At 35.6% G+C, this 26,697-nt stretch overlaps 1 long non-coding RNA gene across 2 annotated transcripts in view; it reads left to right on the forward strand.

Annotated features, from left to right (window-relative positions):
* LOC132667318 (uncharacterized) overlaps positions 1 to 26,697 on the forward strand; it is a 493,653-nt gene that overhangs the window by 251,898 nt on the left and 215,058 nt on the right. For both annotated transcript variants that reach the window (XR_009605082.3, XR_009605080.2), the window contains exon 3: positions 10,861 to 10,914. This is a non-coding gene — a long non-coding RNA (uncharacterized LOC132667318). The remainder of the gene's footprint in view (positions 1 to 10,860; positions 10,915 to 26,697) is intronic.

Here is a 26,697-nt window from a genome sequence, read left to right on the forward strand (position 1 = left end):
GATAAATCTTCCAACTGTCTTTTATAGAAAAGGTTGAAAGAAAAACTTGTAGCAATATTTAACAGTGTTACTACATATTAATTGACAATTCAGATGTTATTTTTGTTTATATACCTCTAATGATGAACTTTTTGACCTTTATCTTTATAACTCAGCCACATGATTTTAGGAAAACTACAAAGGCAAGGATTATTTTGTCAAAACAAAAAGTATTTAAGAAGATAGTCCATTAGTTTAAAGAAAATAATGGTTTTTCTTTGTAGTCTATTTATTTTATTTGGGGTATAAAACACGTTGGAGGTCATCCTAATCCTAGGTGATGAGGGTAAGGAGTTCTATAAGAATAAAGAACAAGACAGAAGTTTACTTATTTAATAGGGCATGAAGAGATTAGTCCTTAGTATAGAGTAGAACCCCAGTTATTCCATCAAGGTGACAGATGACAGGACCTTGGTGTTTGGGACTGGCTCTGTCCAATTAATACCAGGAGCATTTCTAAATTGATCCTAGAAAAATGTACCGGGAGAGGGATAACACTGAAGTCTGGTGAGGATGAGGAGAGTCTGGAGAATATGGTAAGCATCTCCCTCACAAAACAACTTAGAATCTGGAATTACTTAAAAGACACAAAAGGCCAAATTAAGCAATTAACTAATTTGTCTTCTTACCTATAAAATTCACGTATGATTAGCAAGTTTTTATTTTAATTTTTAATAGTCTCAATTATATAAGAATACTTTTTCACTATCAAAAAATTAGCAAATGAAGATAAAGAAAATATAACTTTCCCTTTTCAATGTTACAATTTTGTTGCATATAATCTCAGTTATTTTCTTTGCATGTATATTTATATCCCCAACCTTTTAACAATAGAGTCCAAGTCTTAGTCTTTGGATCTTTTTTAATTTCTATCTGCAGTTGCTTCCTTGATAGCCTTACTCAATCACAAAAGCTTTCACCTTCCATATGCAAATAGCTTTCAAATGTATGTCTTTATCTAGGTCTTTACTATAAACTCCAGGCATATATATATATATATATATATATATATATATATTCCATATTTATCTATATATGTGTGTATATATGTATTTATTACCTTTTGTATATCTCTACTGAGCTTCTGTTCCACAGTCTTCCTCATCAAACTTAATATAATTATATTCTTGAAATTTCTCTTCCCCTAAAGTTGGGAGCTATCCTTGACACCTCTTACTCTCTCACACTCTTCATATAGTCCATCAGCACAACTTCTTGGCTCAAATTTTAAAATATATCCGTAATCTGTTAATTTCTCACTTCCTCCACTGGCACCATCTTGAGTCAACCACAGTCATTTCTCCCCTAGTTTATTACAATTGCCTCCTGATTCGACTGTCTGCTTCCACACTAGTTTCTTTTTCAGGGTGCACCTATATGACCCATGCATATAACTCTTGCCCTCATCATTTTTTACTGTCTTTTGAATTTATCGAATTTAGAAAATCTGTCTCTATTTCTAGATGTAAGGATCCTGAGGACAGGAACCCATGTCTTACTCAGCTGTGTCTCTCTAAAGCTGGCATATAGTAGGTGCTCAGTAAGTGCAAGTAGAATTAAACATAGACATGTGATCAAGAAGAATGAATGTAAAGTGTGGATTTGGACTTGAGAAAGTTGATGAGTTGGCGTTTACAATGATAGCAAAACTGGGGTGTGAATATATAAATGGTATGAAAGGCTGTTCTGAATGCTGATGACATCAGGGGGTTTTATATGGTAGCTGTTAGATGTAGAATGAAAAGGTATTTATGCTTCAGAGGCTCAAAATGTCAGAATTCCCATGAGCCAATTTAAGCTAGTGAGAATTACAAGGGAAGAAAGAAAAATATAAATTATCTTATGAACGTCTAACTCATAGGCATGAAGTTAAATATGTTTATCTCATTAAATCCTCCAGTGAGTTTTAAGGTAGGTAAGGTTGAGGAAAATGAGACCCAGAAGGGTAAAATGCCTTGCCCAGTGTCCACAGATAATAAAAGGTAGAACTTAAATGAAAACATCTGTTTATCTGAATTCAAAACCCATGTTGTTTCCACTCTGCTCTTACTATGCCCTTAGGGGAGACCTGAAGCAGATGATGAAATATTTTATCAAATGGGGGACTGAACTAAAGGAAGAATTGGTTGAAAAATTGAGCCATTTAAGTAAAAAGAGCTAATTATGTTGCAGGAACAGAAAACTTAATTCAAACAGCTTTAAAAATAATATTGCCTCTCCTAACTGAATAGCCCAGGGACTAACTTTAGAGACATCTTTTTTCAAGTCTTAAATAATGTGAGCAGGGTATGGTTTCTCTTGCTGTTTCCTGATTCTGCTTCCTCCTGCATTCTACTGTCAGGGATGTTCTCCTGTTTTCATTACAAGACGGTCACTAGCAGCTCTTGAGGTTGTAGTCATTTTTCTGTAATCATGTGCATTGAAACAGAATGCCTTCTTTCAATAGTTTCTGCAAAAGAAAAGGGCATTCCCTCCCCTCAAAATGCTGCAAACTCTCACCAGCTCAGATTAGATTGCATGCATATCCCTGAAGCAGTTCCTGTGGCTAGAGGTAGAATACACATTGTTTTAACCCTTTCCTTGAAGGAACCGTGGATCATTTTCCACAAATTCACAAGACTGAACATGTGGGAGGGTTTAGTTCTCTGTTGGCATGAAGAGAGTTGCTGTGGGATAGATGGTGGGGAATAGATGATGGAGAGTCAACCAGAAACACATACTTCCTCTGGAGTAAATAATTCCTGCATTAATTTACTCATGCAGCAAACATGTATTGACCACAAAATGTGTTACACACTGTCTTAGGGGTTGATTATATATGTCCCCAAACAGCACTTACCCTCACAGAGCTCACAACCTACTATAGGAGATTGATGGACTAGCAGCTAAAATGCAGCATAATGGATGTTAGTGTAATAACCACCTGGGAGCAACAAGGAGTCATCTACAAGGAGTGACCAGGGTAGAGAGCAGACAAGGAAAGATTTCTGGGAAAGATGCTTCTGAGCTGAGAGTTTAAGGCTCAGTAGAATTTAAACAGGTGAATAAGGGTGTTGCAGTTAAAAAAAAGCAGCATGTACAAAGTCACACAGGCAAAATACTAGTGCATGAGCTAATTGCAAGTAGCAATTTTATGAAGAATCTGTTCAAGAGCTTTTTTGTAAAATGTTCTTATGAATGTGAGAGTAAAATTAGATGAGTCAGTAGCTGGTTGTTCAAGTAGTGAATTGTGGTTGGCAATGAATTACATTTTGAGTAGTAATTTTTTTTACCCTTTACAGCTTGTGAGTGTGTGACTATTTTCTTAGGCATAGAGCCTAGTTACTTTGCAGGGAGAGTCGGATGGGGAAAAAAGGACAGAATGGGATGGGATCGCTTTTTCCTAATTTCAGTCCAGTTATTTTGGAAGTAAAAATTCCAAATGAACTTTTATGGAGAACAATCATGTTCAGATCCAAACAGGTAATGCTTAGGAAAACATATCCACTGTTGATTCTCATTTCCAGGGTGTTCCCTAATGAAATCATTTACTTTTCAACAAGAGAAACAAGTAGGTGTAAGGTCGTGTAAGAGCTTTTCAGAGAATTGAGGCACCCATTCAACTCGAAACAATATTTTACTTTTGGTTCAAAAACACACACAAAACACAAAAAAACAAGTCAATAGGTTTTTCACTGATAGTATCATACTTGGGCCAAATTACAAATAGGAATAAAAATAAAACTTTGGAAATCTCAAAATGAAAAACAATTTGATAATTCATAATAAAGAATATTTTGTGTTCAAAAATAATTACTTTTCTTCCTACGCTTGACATTGGGACTATTAGTTTAAGAAATCCTCTGGGATAATAGGCCTTGCCAAACCATTTCATGGACAAACACTCTCCTGGTTAAGAAAATAAAGAGAAAAGCAAGGCAAACAATATTTGCAGGGATGATCTCATCCTCATGGACCCTCTGGTAGACTTCTGGAGGAGGGAGTTCTCTTTGTCCATAAGATGCCACTTTGATGTGACTATCTGTCTAGCCATGGTCTGGCCTGATTCTGAGAAGCACAGCTGGGGACATTTGGAAAATGTTTAGGAGGAACCTGCTGAATTCTGCACTGGCAAATCCCTAAGAATTCTGAAAATGATGATGATTGGGTATTTTTTACTGAATATTATTTTATCACTAAAAAAAGTTTCAGTTTATATTTTTCCTTAAATGGAATTGAAGATGTGAGGAAGGTAAATGACCATGTGGAATTCAGAGAGAAAAAGAAAAAGAAGTCAGAATTTTATGCAGTAAAAGCATCAAGAATTATTATAAGTTTAGTTGAATGCTATTTTTATAATTGGTACTCTCTTGAAATTTTTTTCATTTTGAATCCAATGTCAATAGAGGGAAACTGAATCATTCTTGAGGATGGGGAAATTGAGGTATAAAATAGTTAAGTTACTAGTCACATACTAAATTCAAACTTTCACAGAAACAAAATGATATTTTGAAAGTTTGTAGTCAGATCTCATATCAATGCTCCATGAGTTAACTGTGTGATATTAGGTAGGATTCCTAAACTTTGGATTGTATTTTCCTTATCTATAAAAGGAGAAAATAATAACCACCTCCAAGAATAGTTAAGGGAATTAAAAAAAATTGTAAATGTTAATGTACAATCAGTGTTAACCTGGAACTATAGGATTTGTTTTCTTAAAAATCAGATCCATGTATTAATTAAGAGCCCAGATGCAAAATATGTGCTGTTTTCCAGATGCAGATGTATCAATTTGCTTATTATGCTTATTGAAATGTAATATTAATTCCACACATTAATTGAGAACCTAGTCAATCAGAACTGTTTTGTCTCAGAGGATGAGGCCATTAGCAAGCAACATTGACTTTGTATTCAGTTTATTAAGTTTAATTATTTATTTTGAGAGAGAGAGAGAGAGAGAGAGTGAGAAAACAAGTGGGGAAAGGGCAGAGAGAGGGAGGCACAGAGGATCCATAGCGGGCTCTGTGCTGACAGCCAAGAGCCCAATGCGGGGCTTGAACTCAAGAACCATGAGATCATGACCTGAGCTGAGGTTGGACGCTCAACCAACTGAGCCACCCAGGTGCCTTTTGAATTTTTTTTAAAGCTCCAGCTTTGTGAGGCACACTAAACCCCAAGGCACCATAGCCAAAGTCTCCTAACTGCTTTATTGTTATCTAACAAGGATTTCAATCTTTCCTATAGTCACTACTGTTTACCCCACATGAACTCAGCCAGTTCAGTATTTGTTGTTGTTGTTATTCTGTCTCTTTTAATAAGATGAAAAACTTTCAGTCATACTGCTTTCATATGGGTACAAATAAAAAAAAATATCAGCTTTTGCCTCAGACTCTCCATTGTTAAGAACCTAGTAAAGGGCATATAGCTAATTCAAGCAGAAAGATAACTTATTGAAGATATTAGGTAGATCCCAGAATATCTTGCAGAGACAGATTCAGACTTGGATGCAACCCAGCTGGGAACAACACACATATTATACTACAGGGCTGGCCCCTTAGAGTCTCCATGGCTGGCACCAGGCACACATGCAGAAGCATCCCACTGACCCTCTCCCCATCAGTGCTGCTTTGTCAGAAGACACTGGACCATGTGTCTGCTCCCACCATTGCTGGTGCAAATCCTGTGTGATGTCACCTTCTGCACTGCATCTGAATTGAAGATTTGCAAGGGTGATTTTGAATGTCAGAGCCAAGTCATATGCCTGTATCTGGCTACAAGGGAAACTGGAAAAATGAGTACTTTGCATGGACTCAGAATATAAGAAATTCTCCAAATGTGAGAAGAATTTTAAGAAGCACTTGAGACCCAAAGCATTAAAAATGTCCATAAAAAATGGTAAGTTTCCTCTTACCATTGAACCTTTATAAGTGTGCAGTTCGGTAGTGTTAAGTATAATAACACAACCATTGTTGTGTAACTAATCTCCAGGACATTTCATCTGGCAAAACTGGAACTCTTTGCCAACTAAGAAATAGCTCACTATTTCCCCCTCTTTCAAGTCGTTAGCAATGACCATTCTACTTCCTGTTTCTTTGAATTTAACTACTTCAAACTAATTTAAATGCTTTGAATTTAATTTAAGAGAGGTGGAATCTTACAATATTTGCCTTTTTGTGACTGGATTATTTCATTTACCATAATGTCGTCAAGGTTCATCCACATTGTACCATGTGCCAGTATTTTTTTTTCCTTTTAAGGCTGAATAACATTCTACTTACCACATTTTTAAAACTGTTCACCTGTCAATGGGCATTTAGGCTGCTTCCACCTCTTGGCTATTGCGAATACTGCTGCTATGAACAGGGGTAAACAAATAGCTGTTAATAAATCTGTTTTCAATTCTTTCTGATATACAACCAGGATTGGAATTGCTGGATCATATGGTACTTCCATTTTTAATTTTTTGAGGAACCAACATACTGTTTTCCACAGGATCTGCATCATTTTATAGTCTCACCAGCAACATACAAGGGCTCCAGTTTCTCCACATCCACACCAACACTTTCTCTTTTCTTTTCTAGTAGTCATCCTAAGAGATATAAAGTGAGAAAGTTCATTATTTTTAAATTTATTTCTTTATTTTGAGAGAAAGAGGGAGAGAGAGAGAGAGAGAGAGAAAGAGAGAGAACATGAGCAGGCAAGGGGCAGAAAGAGAGAGAGGGAGAGAGAATCAGCTGGGTCACAAGTTTACCCCTGTGTGAGGCAGACCCATGCTATGGACAGTCCTGTCATAATTGTTTTTATGTGGTGATTGGAGAGTTATTCCTAAAACAAAAGGCTGCCCTCAGATAGTCAAGACTAGCTCTGCAGCAGTCATCGCCTGGGCTTCTTTCACATTCTTACTAAACTGATCCTCACTTCAGAATGGAGGAATATTTTCTCACTACTACATTTAATGTTCGCTTCCCAAGTTTTAATCGTTTTTCTAAGATTGACAACTGGCTGTGGAAACCCCAAGTCCCTTCAGGATGAAACGCTCACTTTTGCCAAGAAGGTTGTATTCTGACCTTTTAGTCAAGACCTAATAATCACATCAGAGTCACATTTGAATGTATCCCTAAAGATTAAAGGCAGTTGGTGTTAATAAACACTGGTTTTCCTATTTTAACTTTAGTCTATTTCTTACGTAAAAACTCCTTTGAAAGTTTTTCATCATGGTAAATGTATACATTGGATTGACACTTCCAGTTAAAAATATACAAGAAAATTCAGTAGAATTAGAGACTAAAAATAGAATAAAATAAGGGCAAAATAAGAACAATCTCACTAGACAAATAAACATATGCATAGGAAATACACAACACAAAGTAGGATGCAATGATAAAGCATCAAATAGAAATTCAAAATATGAAAAATAAAATGGTTGATTTAAATAAATCAAACAATGTAATAAAGGGATAAGTCAGCTGAGGAATAAATTATTCACATAGAAATCAGATTGAGATATCAAAAAATTAAAAAAGAAAAAGAAAAATCTCATAAAAGAATAAAGTGATAGAAAATAAATTCTAAATAGAGATGAAAAAGTGAAAGTATCAAAAATCCATATAAAAGCAATTTCAAGTGGAGATAAAAAACAAACTGAGATTCCACATATAGGTAAGATTATATAGCATTTGTCTTTCTATGTTTGGCTTATTTCACTTCATATAATGTTTTTCAGGTCTATTTATGTTGTTGCAAATGGCAGGGTATCCATCTTTTATACAGTTGAATAATATTCCATTGTATGTAGCTGCCAGGGCTGGAGGCAAGGGGAAATGGGGAGGTGATGGTAAAAGGGTACAAAGTTCAGTTTTACAAGATAAATATATTCTGGACATCAACAATATGGCGTAGTGCCTACAGCTAACATCTTTGTGTTGTGTACTTAAAATTTGCTAAGACGGTAGATCTTGTGTTAAATTTCTGCTGCACACACATGCGCACACACACATTAATAATAACAATAATAAGAAATGTGTGGGAAGAAACTTTGGAATGTGATGGTATGTTTATGGCCTGCATGGTGGTGACAATTTCACAGGTGTATACTTATCCCCAACCTCACTGGGTTGTATAAATTAAATATGTACAACTTTTTACACATTAGTCATACCTCAATAAAGTGTTTTAAAAATTAAAATGTAAAGAAATAGTTAAATAGGTAATAATTGAGAATTCCCAAGAATTAAAGAAATATGGGAAACTTTGGCCTGGCAGTTCTTTGGGAAAGTCAATTCATCAGTTAGCCTTTTCTATGTAACAAACCACCCCGAAACTTAGTGCTTTAAAACAAAAAGATCATTTATTAGTTCAAAATTTGGAGAGCTGGGAATTTGAGTTTGGATCATCTGGGTGATTCTGTTGCTCATCTCTCCTGGGCTCGATCATCGGTCTGTGGCCACCTGTCGGATGGAATGGGTGTGACTTGGATGCCCTCACTCCCGTATTTGGCAGGTTATGAACCAGGAACCCTCAGTTGTCTTCCAAGTGGCCTCTCTCACAGGCCATCTCAGCCACATTCACATTTTCACACGGTGGTCTCAGAATTCAAAGAGCTACAGAAGAGGGAGAGCCCCAGTGTGCAAGTGCTACTCAAGTCTTTGCTTACATCATGCTGGCCAAATATTCTATTACCAAAATAAATCATAAGGCCAAGCCTAGATTTAGGGATGGAAAAGTAGACTGTTCTTTCTTAAAGGAGGAACATTAAAGGCATGTTGCAAAAATAGCAGACAAATGTGAAAGCAGAAATTATTACTCATCTTTACAAACAACCTACTACACCAATTAAGTTAGAGATAAAAGAAAAAAAAAATACACCTGGATAGACTATAGTTGAATTCAATGACCAAGGAAGACAAAGAGGAAGGTATAAAAGTTTCTAGAGGACTTACAAAAGAATAAGAATTGACTGCATATCACATTTCTCAACAGTTAGAGAGAGAGCTGTAACACTGAAATAAATGTGTGTACAGCAAGGATATTCTGATGTCCTTTAAGGGCTTGGAAGTTTAACACACAAAGATCTCTTGAAGAATACTTTTTGCACTAAAATGTCTTTCAATGAGAAGAAAATGAGAATCAATGCATATGGGGAATGAGACTGCAAATAATTAAGTAAAAGTGTTTGTGGCTTTAGAAGGTAGATACTGCTTCCTATTATCTTCAAAAGAACCTATAGTATTAACAATACCAAGATCTGCTCTGATTAGGAGGAATGGGTCAAAGAATTTTCCCATTTTTAATGTATTATTGCTTTCTTTCATTAAATCAAAAGGTAAAATGTTACATAAACTGCAATACATTTGTGTGTGTGTGTGTTTGTGTGTCTGTGTGCATGCGTGCGTGTGTATATGTGTGTGTACACTTCTAAAAATGAAGTAGAGTTCCAGTCTCACCCAGAACCACTTTATTGGTCTTTATTGAATGGCCATCATTAAAGCACCTCTATACTTTATCACATGGATTTAGCTTCTCTGTGAAGTTTACAACTGAAGGAACTCAGCACCGTAAAATGTTTTGGATAATAAGTGTTTGCTATCTTTGCCTTGTAAAAGCCAGCAACCCAATAGCTAGAATCCTGACATTGATTGTACCCTGTGCTAGTTAGTGGTCCAGCTCCCACTAAGAAAACAAGGTACAACAACTCCTGTTTTTATTAAACTGGCCTCATAAATATTCAGACTTATTGAATGTCATATGTGATCCCTGTTTTTATTAATATGTACTTATGTTAATTTTTATATGTTTGACCAGTCCATTGCCAGGAAAAATATTTTTATGTAAGTAGAACCATTTATGTTTGAAATCAGTGTATTTTCTTGCTTCATCATAAACTTTTCTCACAGCTGTTTGCTAACTAATATTTCTCCCCAGGCTGAGTTGCTGCAGCTACTAAAAGTGTTCCAAAAGGCTCGTAAATTATAGAGCCTATGCAAACAATGTTAGATACACTTTGTATTTCATTCTAGATGCAAGTCAAATAAACTACATTTATTTTAGCAATAAATGTAGAGCTACAAAAAATAGAAAAATGCTATGTATAAGGGAATGTTTAGTTTTATGTGTAAATTTCATATTACATTATTGAATGCATTCATTTAATATTAATATATTAAATATTAACTTAATATTCCATATTAACTTAATAAACATTAAACCACAAAATCTACTTCACTTTTATTTTTTTTACCTGGAAAGAGCAAATTAGATTTCTTGTTTTTAATTTGGCTAACCATTAACGTCGTCATTGAATGTCATTGCAGAGGGATAATGGTGAAACTTAGCTATTGTAAAACATAATTGTCTTAAGCAGAGAAAAATTTAATTTGTAAAACTTCATGCCACTTTTTATAATATCCTGAAAAAACACTTCAACCGTTTGTTATAAAAATTTAATGTAAACAAAGGATACTCCTTTGAATTGACAGGAATAGATTATAGACATCATGATGAATAGTGTTGTGTACATATTTGTAGCATCAATGTCATAGTTTGGGTGAGGTTAACCTTCAGTAGGAGCCAAACTCTAGTGTTAAAGAGAAAGTGGTGACTAAGTAGTGAGTAGATAGCATTAGCTCTGTTACCTGCTGTCAAACATAATAAATGTTTAAACCCTAAAGCAGAAAGTTTTCCTGTTTTAATTTCCTCTGTTTGTCTCTGAAAAAAAATCTGTGGCCAAGAAGATTCAGTAGTGCACCTGTAATAGCAGTGCAAATGTAATCAGGTTCTCTGTTGGAATTTAAAAGCCTAGAAAATTAGTCTATATTTTAACTATCAGTCATGTTACCTTTTTAGATAACAGAGCTCTGCATGTGACATCTCCTATCATACAGGACTTTTGATGCACAGGTAAGTTCTTGTTTCATTGAATTGAAATCAATTAAACAGTCATTTATTGGGAGACTACTTTTTATCCAGATATATGTCTGATACTATGAGACTCTCATCTATTTACATAAATTGATGTCATATACGTTTATTTAAGATCTTTTTATTTTACAGTTTTAGATTTACAGAGCCATTATAAATATAATAGATTTCTCATATACTCCACATCCACTTTCCTCTGTTATTAATATTAATATCAGGATAGTACATTTGTCACAACTAAGGAACCAATATCAACATTTTCTTATCAATAAAGTCCACACTTTACTAGATTTCCTTAGTCTTACCTAATTTTCTTTTTCTGTTCCTGGATGACATTCAGGATACCACATTACATTTAGTTATCTGGTCTCCATAGGCTCCTCTTGTCTATGACCGTTTCTTACACTTCCTTTGCTTTGATGACCTTGACAATTTTAAGGAGTACTGGGTATATATTTTGTAAAATTTTCTTCTATTGGAATTAATCTGATGTTTTCCCCACAATTGTCCTGGGTTATGAAATATTGGGAGGAAGAGGTAAAGTGTCATTTTCATCATATCATATCAAGGATGCATACTATCAACATGAGCTATCGCTATTGATGTTAGCCTTGATCACCTAAGGTAGTGTTTGTCAGATTTATCTCTACTTTAAAATGGTTATTTTTCTCTCTAATCATTCTACAATTATATATCATACTTCCCTGAAGGACATCACTATATGCAGCCCCCAGTGACTTAAAATATGGGGAACAAAGCTTCAGCTCTTTGAGGTGAATTATCTACATAAATTATTTGGAAGATCTCATATATCTTTCAACAGTGTTTTCCAATTTCTCTCTCATCTATAAAGAAAAAAAAAGAATAAAAAACTATGGATTCCATTTTCTTTTTTTTTCTTTTTTCAATTTTTTTAACATTTATTTTTGAGAGAGAGAGAGAGAGAGAGAGAGTGTGTGTGTGTGTGTGTGTGTGTGTGTGTGTGTGTGAGTGGGGGAGGGACAGAGAGAGAGGGGGACACAGAATCTGGAGCTGGTTCCAGGCTCCAAGCTGTCAGCATAGAGCCCGATGAGGGGGCTCAGATTCGTGAACCGTGAGATCATGACCTGAGCTGAAGTTGGACACTTAACTCACTGAGCCACCCAGGCACCCCGGATTCCATTTTCATTGAACAGATTTGAAACTAGAAATTGCTGTTGTCCTTCGATAAAGGAAGCTGATGTTTAATTGTAGAGGTAAGAAAAAAAATGATAAGCTAGAAATAGCATCCCCAAATGAGATTATGATAAAATTTTTTAAAATTGTCTACATAAGGGGCACCTGGGTGGTTCAGTCAGTTAAGCATACAACTTCAGGTCAGGTCAAGATTCCCTAGTTTGTGAGTGAGCCCCATGGCAGCTCACTGCTGTCAGCACAGAGCCTGCTTCGGATCATCTCTCTCTCCCCTTACCCCCAACTCCTGCATGCTCTCTCTCTCTCTCTCAAAAATAAATAAACATTTGAAAATACAATACAATAAGATAAAATTGTCTAAATAAAATGTGAAATTAAAAAATCAGCTGAATGCTAACTACTAGGTATTGACTCAAGCTGTGTTAGGAAATGTGAGACCACAATAAAAATAAATAAACAATAAATAAAGTAAAAAAAAACAGCACTTGAAGTTTAAAGATGAGAAGGAATAGTTTATGGAAATTTTGCTTTAAAATGGTGTTGATAAGTAACCCTGATGGTGTTTCTTTTAAGCCCTCAGTAAAATACTTTCAAAGAATCAAAACACATGACAGACATTTTATGAGCACAAAATAATAGTTAACTTATTTCCAGTGCCTGCATGTTGATCTTCCTACATGGATATGTATATAGATAGAACTGGCTTGTGAAAACTTTACTAGAGCATTGCTTCATGTGACAGAGGATGCCTGGAAAAGTTCAGTAAACCCTATATACCTTCTAGACATTGTTTAGACTCAGAAACTTAAGGTGTGAGCAGCTGTCCTTCTATCCTGATCTTTCCTCATCTTAAGGCAGCTAGAACTTGGTGGCTCACATTTCTTCTTCATCTTCTTCACGTAATCCTTCACAGATAGTAATTTCCAAAAACCAATTGGATATTAAGCACTCCATGTGTGAGGAAGTCTCAGCCCTTGCATGTTGCTGTTTAGTAAGTAAACCATATTGGTGGGGTTTGTAACCTAGAAAAGTCTCTGAAGGAATGCTTAATGAAAATTATAGCTTCCACGGACTGCATTGATTTAGGATATCAGTAACCAGGCTTTTGGGTCAGAAAAGCATGTTACTTCAATGGGGTAAAACTGCCAGGAAAAAGGGGAATTTGAGTAGGAGCTATGGACCTTCACTTACCTCCCAACTAATCATATATCAGGGTAGGTAAAAATGTACAGGTACACATTTAGGAGTTATACAAAAATCTCACAATGTCAGAACACACTATATATTAACAAAGTAAATCTACAGTCAAAATAGTCTGAATTTACCATATTTGAACAGGTGAAAACATAAATACATGAAACCTGGTAGCTTAGTGGTGAAGGCATGGGCAAGGATAAAGAATTAGTGAAGGAAGATAGACTAAAAACTACATGTTAGGATAAAAGAAGAAAGTTCAAGAAATTTTTGAAATCCTCAAAGAATTGTAAAGTATTAGGAACCAGGAACAGCTCCAAAAAGAGGAAAAACTTGGATGAAAATAAAAGATAAGGTGAGACACAACAGAGTGAGTTGGAAAGTCCTAGTAAAGGAAATGGACTAAGGGGCCACATAACATGGCCCTAGGAATAGATTGCCTGGGTTTGAAATCTGGCCCTTTGGCTTTTTTACGTTATCCATATTTTACATACCTCTTCTACAAAATGAGGATAACAATAATATTTAATTCACTTGGACGGTTTTAGAATTTGTGTAAGATAATTTATTTATAAATGCCTAGTGCAGGGGCACCTGGGTGGCTCAATCTGTGAAGCATCCAACTTCAGCTCAGGTCATGTTCTCACAGACTATGAGTTCCAGCCCTGTGTTGGGCTCTCCGCTGACAGCTCAGAGCCTAGAGCCTGATTCAGATTGTGTGTCTCCCTCTCTTTCTGCCCCTCCCCCCCCTCACGCTCTGTCTCTCTCTGTCTCTAAAAAATGAGTAAACCTTAAAAAAATTTTTAAAAATGCCCAGCACATTAAAAATATTTGATAAAAACTAGGCCTAACAGTTGGAAAGGATTGCAAAAGATCTAAAAATGCAATATAAGGAACACAGGCAGAAAATTAAGTATTTTCTGTGAAAATAAAAGTAACCAAAAATGTGGAAGACAACCTTCATAACCTTGGAGCAGACAATGATTTCTTAAGAAGAAAAAAGTATTAGCTATAGAAGAACAATTTGATAACTCAGATTTCACAAAAATTAAAAATTTATACTCTTTAAAAGATTCAATTAAAGACAATAAAAAGGCAAACCAAAGGCTGGGAGAAAGTCTGTGCAATCCATATATTTGACAGAGAATTTGTGTCTAGAATTTATAAATAACTCTTAAAAGAATAAGGCCAAAACATCCCAATAAAAGTGGGCAAAATATTTGAATAGACACTTCATAAAACAATGTATGTGAATGGGCAGTAAACATATGAAAAGTTGCTCAATATAACTAATCACCAGGGAATTCAAGTTAAATCATAATGGATACCATGATATACTTACTTACTAGAATGACTGAAATTTTATTTTTTATTTTATTTTATTTTAATTTAATTTAATTTAATTTTATCTAAAACATTTTTAATGCTTATTTATTTTTGAGAGAGAGAGAGAGAGAGAGAGAGAGAGAGAGATAGGAGGAGGAGGAACAGAGAGAGAGGGAGAGAGACAGCAGCTGAAGCAGCTGTGTCAGCACAGAGCCCAACGCAGGGCCCAAACTCACCAACCGCCAGATGATGACCTGAGGCAAAGTTGGATGTTTAACTGACTGAGCCACCCAGGCACCCCTGGAATGACTCAAATTTTAAAAATTAACACAAAACAAACTATTGTGTTGAACAAGTAGAATTCTTTCATGTTGCTGGCAGCAATGTAGATGGTATGGCCCTTTTGGAAACATTCAGCCAGTTTCTTGCAAAGTTAAACATTCAGTTACCACATAATCAAGTAATCCCACTTTAATGTATTTATGCCAAAGAAATGAAAACGTACATCAACACAAAGGCTTGCACATGAATGTTTAATAGTTTTATTTATAATCACTTCAAAATGGAAACAACCCAAGTGCTTATCATCAAGTTAATTTTTAAACAAATTGTGGTGTGTTCATATAATGGAATGTTACGCGGCTGAAAATAGGCACGAACTTCTAATATATACAACTAGGTGAATCTCAGAAACATGCCGAATGAGAGAAGGCAGGAATAAAGGCGTTCATACTACTATGTTATTCCATTTATATGAAATTTTGGAACAGGTGAAACTAATCTGTAGTGACCCAAAGCAGAGGAGTGGTTGACTGGGGCCAGAGGAGGGGCAGGGTTGACTACAGATCTTTTGGAGTAATATCCTGATCGTGATGGTGGGAATGTTTTGATGGTTGTCAAAACTCATCTACTTAAGACTGGTGCTATTATTTTATATAAATGTTGCTTTCAGAAGAAAGGTTGAAAATGTTTTTAAAATGTCATTTGTGGACAGCACAGTATAAAGTTAAATATTTCATAAGGAGTTTCTGTAATATGCCAGGACTTAACATAAATATAGCACACATTTTATTTTCCTAAAAAATAAGAAGTTTTTGAGGAAAAACTCTTATTACTAAAAAAGAAAAGAATATTGAAGTCTCGAGGGCTGTGCAAACAGACACCTGATGAAGAAGCCCAGAAGTCACGGGAGGCTGTGGAAGTTAGCAACCCACACATAATCATTAAGCACGTCTCTTATGATCATAATGAAGAAGTGAGTCCTGATGGTTGTATTTCTGATGTGAAACACCCTGACACTCTTTAAAAAAAATAGAGATCTCTGACTGTCAAGAGCTGGGCTGTTACCTTTAGACACTCTATGGCCAGACATGTTGCACTTGACTTCTGTCAGATACCGGTTAAGTCACTTCCATGTAAAATATCTCTGTACTTTACAAGGTGTTTGAGAGGCTAAAATAAAGTGGAAAACTAGATGAAATGTAGCCTATACCTGGTTTTGCTCGCTAACACCAATCACTTGTACAAAAGTACATACGAATGTCCAAAATGACAATGGCATATTATGTAAAACCAATAATTCAATAATTTATAATTAACCCACATATAGTTACAGAGAAGACCAAAAAGTGGATGAGTGCATGGGTAGAAACTATGTGTAGAGTAAAGGTGGATGACATTTTCATCTTAAATAGAAAGGACACTAATTTATCAGATCATGCCTCTAATATGATCTTAGAGGCTTTATAATCTTTAAAACGTAACTGGTTGTTAGGTTTTAAATCTGAAATCTAGTAGAATTAGAAATGGCACACATATAATCCAAAACTCTGTAGAAAATAAAAGCTGAAGCAACATAACCCAAATAGAAAAAGGCAGATTAAAAGGAAATACCAAAGCACATAGAACAAAAAGAGCAAAATAAGATGAAATTTTTAAGAACACATATATTAGATGAAGCAGAAGTTAAATTCTCCAATCATATCTCCATGTAAATGTGCACAATGTAACCAGATAAGTGCTTTGATTTGAGAAGTAGCTGATTTGTTTATTCTTTGCTATTCCATCTTAGAAAATGCAGATTAATAAAATAGATATTATATCTGGAAATAAGAAACTGGCAAAGAGTGAGAGAGAAGAGAAAAGAAGGGATACAGTTTATCTACAAACTCTCTAAGGATGTCTGTGATGAGTTGGGTCTAACTTTCTCGAGGAATAGCCCCATTGCTCTAGCAGCCTTCCTTCTGTGTGAGGAAAGATCCAAGTAGAGTGAGTATGCCTGTTCAGTCCTCTTCTTATCCTTCTGTTCATTACCAGAACTTCAGCGTACTTCTGTGTGTAACTTATTATGAGGGGGCATTTTTGTCTATCTGTGGAAGAAGAGGGTATAGCTTCTCCAAACCAAAAAGGGCCATCACTGATCCTGTAGCGGTTTCTAATTATAGGAAACACACCACAGACATCCTCCTATGCACTGAGGAAGGTAATAAAGAATGTATTGGGCATCACCCTGCCCTCTAACAGTTTACAAACTTGGTGAGATAGCAAGTCAACATGTATAAAACAAACAAGTGTATGGGGAAAAACATAAATTAATAAAATACTTATTAATACATGTTTGGAAAGGGAGAAATCAGCGTAGGCTGCCATCCTTAGAATTTCTTCATGGAAACAGAACGATTTGAAAGTGGTCATGGAGGATAAATGGACTCCAGGAAGTAGATGAGTGAGAAGCTCAGAGAGGCTGTGAAGGTGTGACAGAGAAAAGACAGCGTTCAGGGAATGAAATGTGGACAAATCTACAAGAAAGACTCTGTTGCAAACCCAGGTAAACCTTAGCATATCTTTACTGCAGTGCCACATGGTTTGTGGTGATGTGGGTAGACTGTATGTGTGAACATATGTAAAATATAGGTCTTGAGATTAGTAGTTTTTAATAAGTTGTATCCACTGGCAACACTATCCCTCTGACCATGGCTGTTAGCTAAGAAAAAGGAGGGTTAAGATTAATATACAATGTGTAACTTTGAGTAACTCTAATGGTTGTTTCACCAATACTAACCAACTTGCATTGCACAAAAAGAACAGAGTTTTGTGGACATAAGCGAAATTCCAAATAAAATATGCATGCTGTAAGCTGATGATCTAGGAACTATGGAGACATTTTTATGAATTTAATAAATCATAAGTAGAGAGCTACATACAGGTTTGGATCACTCAGAAGTAGATTTTTTAAAATCTGTCTTAGTTGTAACAAGAATTTCTTAGATCTTAATTCCTCGTGTGTGAGTTTTGAAGTCTCCCAGAGGCTCTTTACAATTGGAGGACCCATAAAAATAAATGGATGGAAGCTCTCTCAGATCACAAGAATTCTGCCTTGAAATAAAATGCCATTCTTTCAGCACACGTCTGAGGAACAAGTGAACCTGGCCACATTTTTAATGTTCCAATCATCTTAAATTAATTTTCTACTGTGCCAGGCTAAGAAAAATCCAATGTATATTTCATATAACTTTGTATATTTTAAGAAAATTTTCATCCATGTGCTTTTAATTCATTTACATTTACATCATCAAATATTAGTTTTATGAGCTTTTTGATTTACCACCAACTTTACCTGCCTTCTCAGTAAGGTATGTTTCAGTACTTTTTCCTTTTAGGAACAGGGAGACTTGTTTTGCCAAAGACAAATAAACTCAAATATACAAAGGTTTAAATTTGATCTGTAACTTGAAGTTCATGTAATTTGCATATCTAGAATTACCCGCCTTCCCTATACCCACTCAACTGAAATAACCAGATTCTCAAGGTATTCCTGCCAGATACTAAGCAACCAAAGGGTTTTGGCAATGATCACTGAATAAAAACTCCAGAAAAAAAAAATGTGGAGCTTTTCAAAAATACTGACAGAAGCTTGACTGAAAATGGAATTTCCCTCCAGTATTTATAAGTTGTCTGAGTATGATGATGTCTAGGCAAATTATGGAAGCTAACATCATCCTCTGAATTGTTAAAGAAATTTCATTAAGGAAATTTCATCAGCTAATTCTAGATTTCCTGAGTATATCAGAATGGGATCTTCCTGGGAAGTATCTGATGTATGTACTGATTTAGGGTCATCAGGCTCTATTTCTTTGAAGTGACTTACTTAATCCATTGATTGCCTGTTGAGTAAAGCAGAGTACTTTATTTTTTGAGGCTAAAAAATTCATTCTATAGAATTCAAGAAAAAAGTTTCCAAATCTGTTTGTGTCTCCTGGGATTTTATCAACAAATCTAAGTTTATCTTCTTCATTATGTTTGTGGTTTCATTCACTTTAATCTTAACCCTTTTAGTCTGTTTCTGTATAGTGAACAAATTCAGAAGTAATTGAGCATGTGAACATATGGAAAGAAAGAGAAACAACTGGGTGTTATTTCAATTTTGAAAAAAAAAAAAAGGATTTTGAACAAGTTTCTGTGCCAAAGTTTTTTGCCAAATGTTGTTTAAAGTGATGTATAAAGGGACTGGGGGAAATCTCTAGTGATGACTGGGGGAAATGTTTTAGTGATAAAAAAAAAAAGTAGAGGTAAAATGTAGCTTTTCTGATGGCAAGCTACATGATGCAATACCTCTATGGAAAGAATGTATTAAGTTCCTTGTTTCTAATCAGGGACAACAAGATCTTATGTTTGAAAAGACATGCATCCCTTCTGTGTAAACAAGAGCAGAGCAGAAGTTTGAGAAGCATATGTAAGTGTAAGAGAATTTAGGAATAAATCATTGTGTATTAGTTATCCAGCATGTAATGATCTAGGAATCTATAAGTCATGTGTACTAGACTACTTTCTGAAGGTGCTGGCTATGTACTGAGGGAGCAACGGATAACCAAAAAACATCAGAAACCAAAGAAAAAACGTTAACCTTCCTCTCACTCCCTTTCTGCCTTACCCCCATACCAGAAAATTAATGATTTTAATATATATTGAGTGCCTACTATGTGAAAGGAAGTCTTCTAAGATTTTGTGGATGTCATTTATTGCAAATTTTTGAGAAAACATGCTATTATTACTATCTCACAAGGAAACTGAGACACAGGGGGTTAATTAACGTGTTCATGAGGACACAGCCAGTAACTGATAAAGGCAGGATCTAAACTTGGACAGTCAGACTCTAGAACATGTCTTTTAGACACTTATCAGTATAGCCTTTGAATGGTCCATGCCCATAACAAGGGTTAATATGAGACATTTTCCTCAAAAATTACAGAGATATTAACATAGCCAGAAGATGTTCTTGAGAAGAAACCTCTGAGAGATAAAATATTTCAAATGGAAACAATCAGGTTCCTCCAAGAAGAATTCCAGGGAACAGGATAAAGTATAGAAGAATCTAGAGAGGTCAGACTCTGTATTTATAAATTCGGTGGTTCCACCAGAATGTTACCTTTCTTACGAGACTGGCACATTTTGGGTTGAGTCAAGCTGGGCCCAGGCCAATTCCAACTTGTTTGTTTTGTAGGATAGCTACTAATGTATAGGAAGTGAGACATTTATGTGAATATTTGTTAGGGATATTCACTATTGTTTTACCAACTATAACAAGAAGTGTAAAGGATATAAGCAAAGGATAATCTAATCATATTTTTTGGGAATTAGCTCAGTAGTTAAATGAGTAATAAAATATTACTGTTGTGTACGCTTCACATTGTGAAGAAGATTCAGTGAAGGGATGTAAATGTCCCTCTAAAGTTAAATCAATCCATTGTTTGTTGTTTGTTTTTTGTGTCAGTATTCATTCATAACAGCTGGGGTAGTTGATGCAGGGTCATTTTGAGACAAAATTTTCAGGTGCGCCTGGGTGGCTCAGTCAGTTAAGTGTCTGTTGATTTCCGCTCAGGTTATGATCTCATAGTTTGTGAAATCGAGCCCCACATCAGGCTCTGTGCTGACAGTGCAGAGCCTGCTTGGGATTCTCCCTCCCTCGCTCTCTCTCTCTCTCTCTCTCTCTCTCTCTCTTTCTCTCTCTTTCCCTCTCCCCTGCTCTCTCTCTCTCTCTCTTAAAATAAATAAACTTAAAAAAAAATTTTCAGGAGAAAACGCGTCTTTTATTCTGACTAGTGTGGAGTTTCTAAGATTGTTATTCAGGAATTCTCTCCCCCTTCCTTTTCTCCTATGTATCTTCCAGAATACCCCAAAAGTAAAATTTATTTGATCCCTCACTTATTTTATTATGCCAAAATGTACAAAAGTCACACACACACACACTGATACCACTCTATTTTTTCATGTCTTTTTAAATCTTCTGAGAGTCCATATATTTTTCCATGGAAATAAAATTATTGTCGGAAAATTTATATATTAAAAATCTCAATTACCTGCTAGTGCTTTAGTAATTTAGAGTTAGGTACTATTTCAATATCTATTATTAATGTTCTTATTGATACAAGATAATCCTATTTTATGTTGATTAACTGTGTTAAACTCTTAAGCATTATTAACACAGTTCTTATGACACTGTGGTGCCACTGTTTCACAGTATGGACACATGCAGACTCTTTCACATTGCATGTGGTTTTGTTATATATTAGTGACCTTCAGCAGAATGAATTGCTTTGCCCCCCTCCGCTCTACTCCCCATTCGGCTTTCAGTTCCCTTAATTCCCTTTATGGCACTGGGCTATTTTCCTGGTAATCCCTTCAAGAGATATTTAAAATGTCATTTACCCTATTTTTCTTTCCTTTTTTTTTTTTAAAGTTTATTTATTTATTTGGGGTGGGGGGGCAGAGAGAGAGAGGTGGAGAGAAAGAGAATCCCAATCAAGCTCTGCACCGTGAGCACAGAGCCCTGTGCAGCAGGGCTCAAACCCACGAACAATGAGACCGTGACCTGAGCCGAGAGCAAGATCCAGACACTCAACCAACTGAGCCACCCATTCACCCCATATTTGTCTTTTCCTACAGTGTTAAGTTTTTCTCTTTTATTAGAACAACCAAATTGGGAGGGAGGGGAGGACAGAGTTGTCAAGGACTCTGAAGATGTATGTGTCTGTGTGTGCATTAAATAATATATACATACATGTATATATATTATATATGTATTAGTATATATATGTATATACTAGTATATACATATATAGCATATATAGTATATACTATATATTAGTGTATATATGTATATGTATATTATTACATATATGTACATATATATATTTACACCCTGGTCGCTGGTACATTGTTCAAAATGGTATAAATTGGGTTTTGTTTGTTTTTTTTTTTTGCTTTTATACACCAATTATATTGTCAGGAACAGCCAAATTAAGCTTGCACGCTGAAAACAAGAACACTGAACAATTTGCTCTATGTGTGAAATTGAATTGACACTGAGGCTTAAAGGGAATAGCTTAATTCTTCCTGTTTGCACTTCAGGAAACTATAACTAGAGGAGAGAAAGGAATTCCCACCTCCATCTCAAACAAAGCGCCACCTCTCAATGAAAAATAAAGTCCTAGGAGCAGGAGCAGGACCAGGTAATGGTTCTATTCTTGTCTTGAGCTTGAGTCAGTTTCAGTTTAAAACATTTGGTGCTTCTGTTGCACTCTGGAGAAAAGCATACATATATTTTGGCTCCAGTCAAAGACCCATATGACCCCAAAAGAAGAAAACTAATATTTAACTGGTACATACCACATGTCAGGTACTGTACTTAGGCAATTTCTCAGCATACCACACCATCTCATGCTCAAGTCAGAGGAGATAGTTGCTTATTTTAGAGTTCTTTAACTAGCAGTGATCAAAAGTTAATTCTTCTAGGGAAGCCTGCGTGGTTCAGTCTGTTAAGCTTCCAACTCTTGCTCGGGTCATGATCCCATGGTTCCTGGGATTGAGCCCCAAATCGGGCTCTGCACTGGATGTAGAGCAGGTGTGGAGCTTGCTTAAGATTTTCTCTCTCCTCTCCCTCTGCTCTCCCCTTCTCTCTCAAAAACAAAAACAAAACAAAAACAAAATTAAGAAAGTGCAATATAAACATGTCATTTAGAAATGGCTAGGGGCACTTAGGTGGCTCAGTCGGCTAAGTGATTGACTCTTGATTTCAGCTCAGATCATGATCTCTAGGTTTGCAAAATTGAGCCCTGCATCAAGCCCTTGGGATTCTCTCTGCCCCTACACCTCTCTCTCATTCTCTGACTCTCTCTCTCTCTTTCCCAGAATAAACAGTTTTTGAAAGTTAATTCTTCTAGTTTGGGTGCAGTCTTAGACATTTTATCCTAAATTTTGCCAAGTAGAATGCTTTAAGCCAGAATTTGAGAGACCCAAGATGTTCTATGACAAGGCAGAGGAGAGAATGTATTGGAAAACTGAGGTAGGGAGCTAGATGCAATCAACTATGTTAGATAAATTCCATCAATTTATTTAGGGTCTAGAAAACTTAAAAAATTGTTTATCCTGGACTTAAAATGGACCTTTGTGGTCAGATAATTGTCTAACAATTTTATGGGTAAGGAATGTTAGCCCCAAGATGTTATATAACTTTCTAAACAGCTACATCATGGAAGACACAGGAACCGTTTTGAACTCCAATTTACTATCTCTCATTTCAGTGTTATCTCTCTTTAGCCTCTTACAATGTGTTTGTTACCACAATGGAGAAGTTCTTTTCTTCACCCATGCTTCAGCCATCTGCCTGATCAGCTTATTTGGGTTATGTGACACAATGCTACCTTTCTTTCTTTCCTATGAATGAATTTTCAGGTTGAAGCTGAAGGACAAAAAGCACTGACTTACTGACTTTCTAAAACACTCAGGATTCAGGTGAAAACAGGTTGTAAAAGAGACTTAATAGTCTGATTGAAAATTATTAGGAAGAGTAGGTGAGCTCTTTTGCCCTGCACTTTGCACTGCATCCTGAAAGTGAAGAAAGACCTAATGGAATTTCATATTTGAGTTTAGAATCTTAGAGTAGAGAAGACTATGCCTCGTCTTTTTCAAATTGGATTCTCATTATTGACAGGTCTGCAATGGTGGCGGGGGTGTTTGGGGTCAGCAAAAGTGTATCTTTTGAAAAATTTTTTTAAAGTTTTTCTGGAAAAATTCAACATTTTTTATGGATAGCAAAAAGTATTTAGAGCACATCTCCTATGGTATATAAGATCATTAAGTTATGTCTCTACCCTCAAGGTATATAAAGATATCAAATAATAAACACATAATTCAGACAGTGCTATACTCAGCAGATGGAGGAGCTATGTCCCATGTGTTTACTTCACCTCTCTCTTTCCTGTTACTTCCATGGCTTTGTTCATGATATTTGTCTTCTCCTTCATGCAAAAATTTCAGCTGTTCTAAGGTCAATGCATTAGACTATAATTATCTACTCATCTTGTCATTAAATTCTATAAACTTTCTGATTATTCTTCTAATTTTCAAAGTCGTTGACACCTATTCCCAACTCATTAACACTTCACATGTTAACATTGCCCCAAGCGAAACCAATATCCACAAGATTGATTGTTCCACTTTTCTGGAAACCTTCATCTCCATATCTCCAGCAACCTTCTTCTCTGCTCCTTTTTTTCCCCCCATCATCCACATAGTCAAATCCTTAAACTTACCTCTTACATTATAATTCAGAGATCTATCTGAGTCCACTTGAGCTGTGGATTCAATGATAACCCAAACACGTGTTCTATTACCACTTTGAGAGTTGAGAATTCTACCACTGAACCACCAATACTTTGCTCTTTCACTACTTGGGGACTTTCATTCATCCTACTTCTGTCCACTACATTCCTCTCTACTGAGACTGGGCTATCACTGACTAGTCTTTACAGTTCATATTCTAAACTCCTTTGCACATTCATAGAAGAATCCTGACAATTGCTTTTTCCTCTCCTGGAGAAAACTCACAAGTAGATATATTTTTATACAATCCTGGTGATCAAACAAAGGAGATCCTAATGCTACTTAACAATGCCATTATACTCTGGTGCTTTTATTTTTAAGTCATATCTCATTAGTAATAATAATTGGTTTTAAAGGTCTGTAATTTTAAAGTTTTGACTCTCTCATTCTCTTTTTCTCGCTCTTTTTGGCAAAATATTTTCCCTTTCAGTGGAAAACACTCCCTTTTTAGCAGAGACCATCTAATGATGCAAATAAATAGAAACCTTTGAAAGAAACTCTGTTAGGTTCTGAACCAAAATCACACATTTGTTTGTCTCAGTTTGTCAACTGATCTTCTGTTTTTCTTCTGACAAAAAGCCAGTTTTACCACCTGTGTTTTGAATCCCATTCTTTTCTACCTTAGAGTTAGTGTTTCAGTTATTCCCTCATTTTTCTCAATTTTCAATATTTCTCTCATTTTGTCCCTTCAGTATTTAAAACTTCTTTAATCTTCATGATCATAAAAAGATCTTGCACTCAATTCAATATTCTCATTCATCTACTTCTTATCTTTTTCTTTCCATTTAATTTTGAGCCTCTAAACTGTGGCTGCTGCCATCTATTCTTTTTTTTTTAATTTTTAAAATCTTTTTATTTATTTTTGATATAGAAAGAGACAGAACACGAGTCAGGGAGGGACAGAGAAAGAGGGAGACACAGAATCCGAAGCAGACTCCAGATTCTGAGCTTTCAGCACAGAGCCCGATGTGGAGTTCACACTCATGAAAGTGAGTTCATGACCTGAAGCAAAGTCAGACGCTCAACCAACTGAGCCACCCAGGCGCCCCTACTGCCATCCATTCTTGGTTGAAACTCCTCTCCATTGCTAAAACCAAAGGATATTGTCCCTGTCCTTACCTCACTTGACCTCTTGGTAGCATTGCACATGGTTGACCATTAAGTCATAAATTTCTGGAGGACAAGATTCAGATTTGAATTACCAGTACCTAGCACAATATCTGACACCAAGGAAGGTCTAGGACCAGATGATTTCATGGGTGAATTTTACAAAGCATTTAAAGAAGACCTAACATCAATACGTTTCAAACTCTTCCAAAATGTGAAAGAGGAGAGAACACTTCCAGACTCATTTTACAAGACCAGTGTTACCTTGATACCAAAACCAGAAGAAAACACCACAAGAAAAGAAGATGACAGGCCAATATATTTGATGAATGTAGATGCCATAATCCTCAATAAACTATTAGCAAACTGAGTTCAACAGTACATTAAAAGGATCATATAGTTTAACACTTTGTTCAAGAAACATGCTTTTTTAAAATATTTATTTATTTCTGGTAGAGTGCAAGAAGGGGAGAGGCAGAGAGACAGAGACAGAGGGTCCCAAGTGGGTTCTGCACTGACAGGCTGACAGTAGCAAGCCCAACGTGGGCCTTGAACTCATGAACCATGAGATCATGACCTGAGACAAAGTCAGATGCTCAAGTGACTGAACCACCCAGGTGCCCTTATGAATCATGCTTCTGATGTTGTATGTAAGAAATATTTGCTTAAACCAGTGTCTCAAAGGCTCTCTCCTATGTTTTCTTTGAGAAATTTTATAATTGTAAGTTTTACCTTTAGATCTAAGATCCATTTTGTGTTAGTTTTTGTTTTTGGTGCAAAGTATGGGTTGAAATTTTGTTGTTATTGTTGTTTACATATGGATAAAACAACTTTGTAAAAAGAGAACCAAGCTAGAAAATCACACTAAATCACTAAAAAGCCCCAATAAATAAGACTGTGGTATTTGCATGAAGATAGAAATGTAGATCAAATGAATAGGATATAGAACCCAGAAATCTCAAAATTATAAATGATATTAAGAAGTATTTCAGGGTAGCAAGAACAGAATGAATATTTTGAAAAAGAGATGTCATTTAGTGTGGATTATTTCTATCTATCTATCTATCTATCTATCTATCTATCTATCCATCCATCCATCCATCTATCACCTATCTCTATCTATCTATCTGTCTATCTATCTATCTATCTATCTATGCATCTATCATCTATCTATTTGGTGATTTGACAATTTTATATGTTATGCTGTGTTCACCACAAGTGTAAGTACAATCTGTCTTACATCACTATTAAAGTATCATTGATGCTATTCTTTTTTTTAATTTTTTTTTTATTTATTTAAAA

The sequence above is a fragment of the Panthera onca genome, chromosome B2 (genome assembly GCF_046562875.1).
Source record: "Panthera onca isolate mPanOnc1 chromosome B2, mPanOnc1 haplotype 2, whole genome shotgun sequence".
In the NCBI taxonomy this organism is placed as follows: domain Eukaryota; kingdom Metazoa; phylum Chordata; class Mammalia; order Carnivora; family Felidae; genus Panthera; species Panthera onca.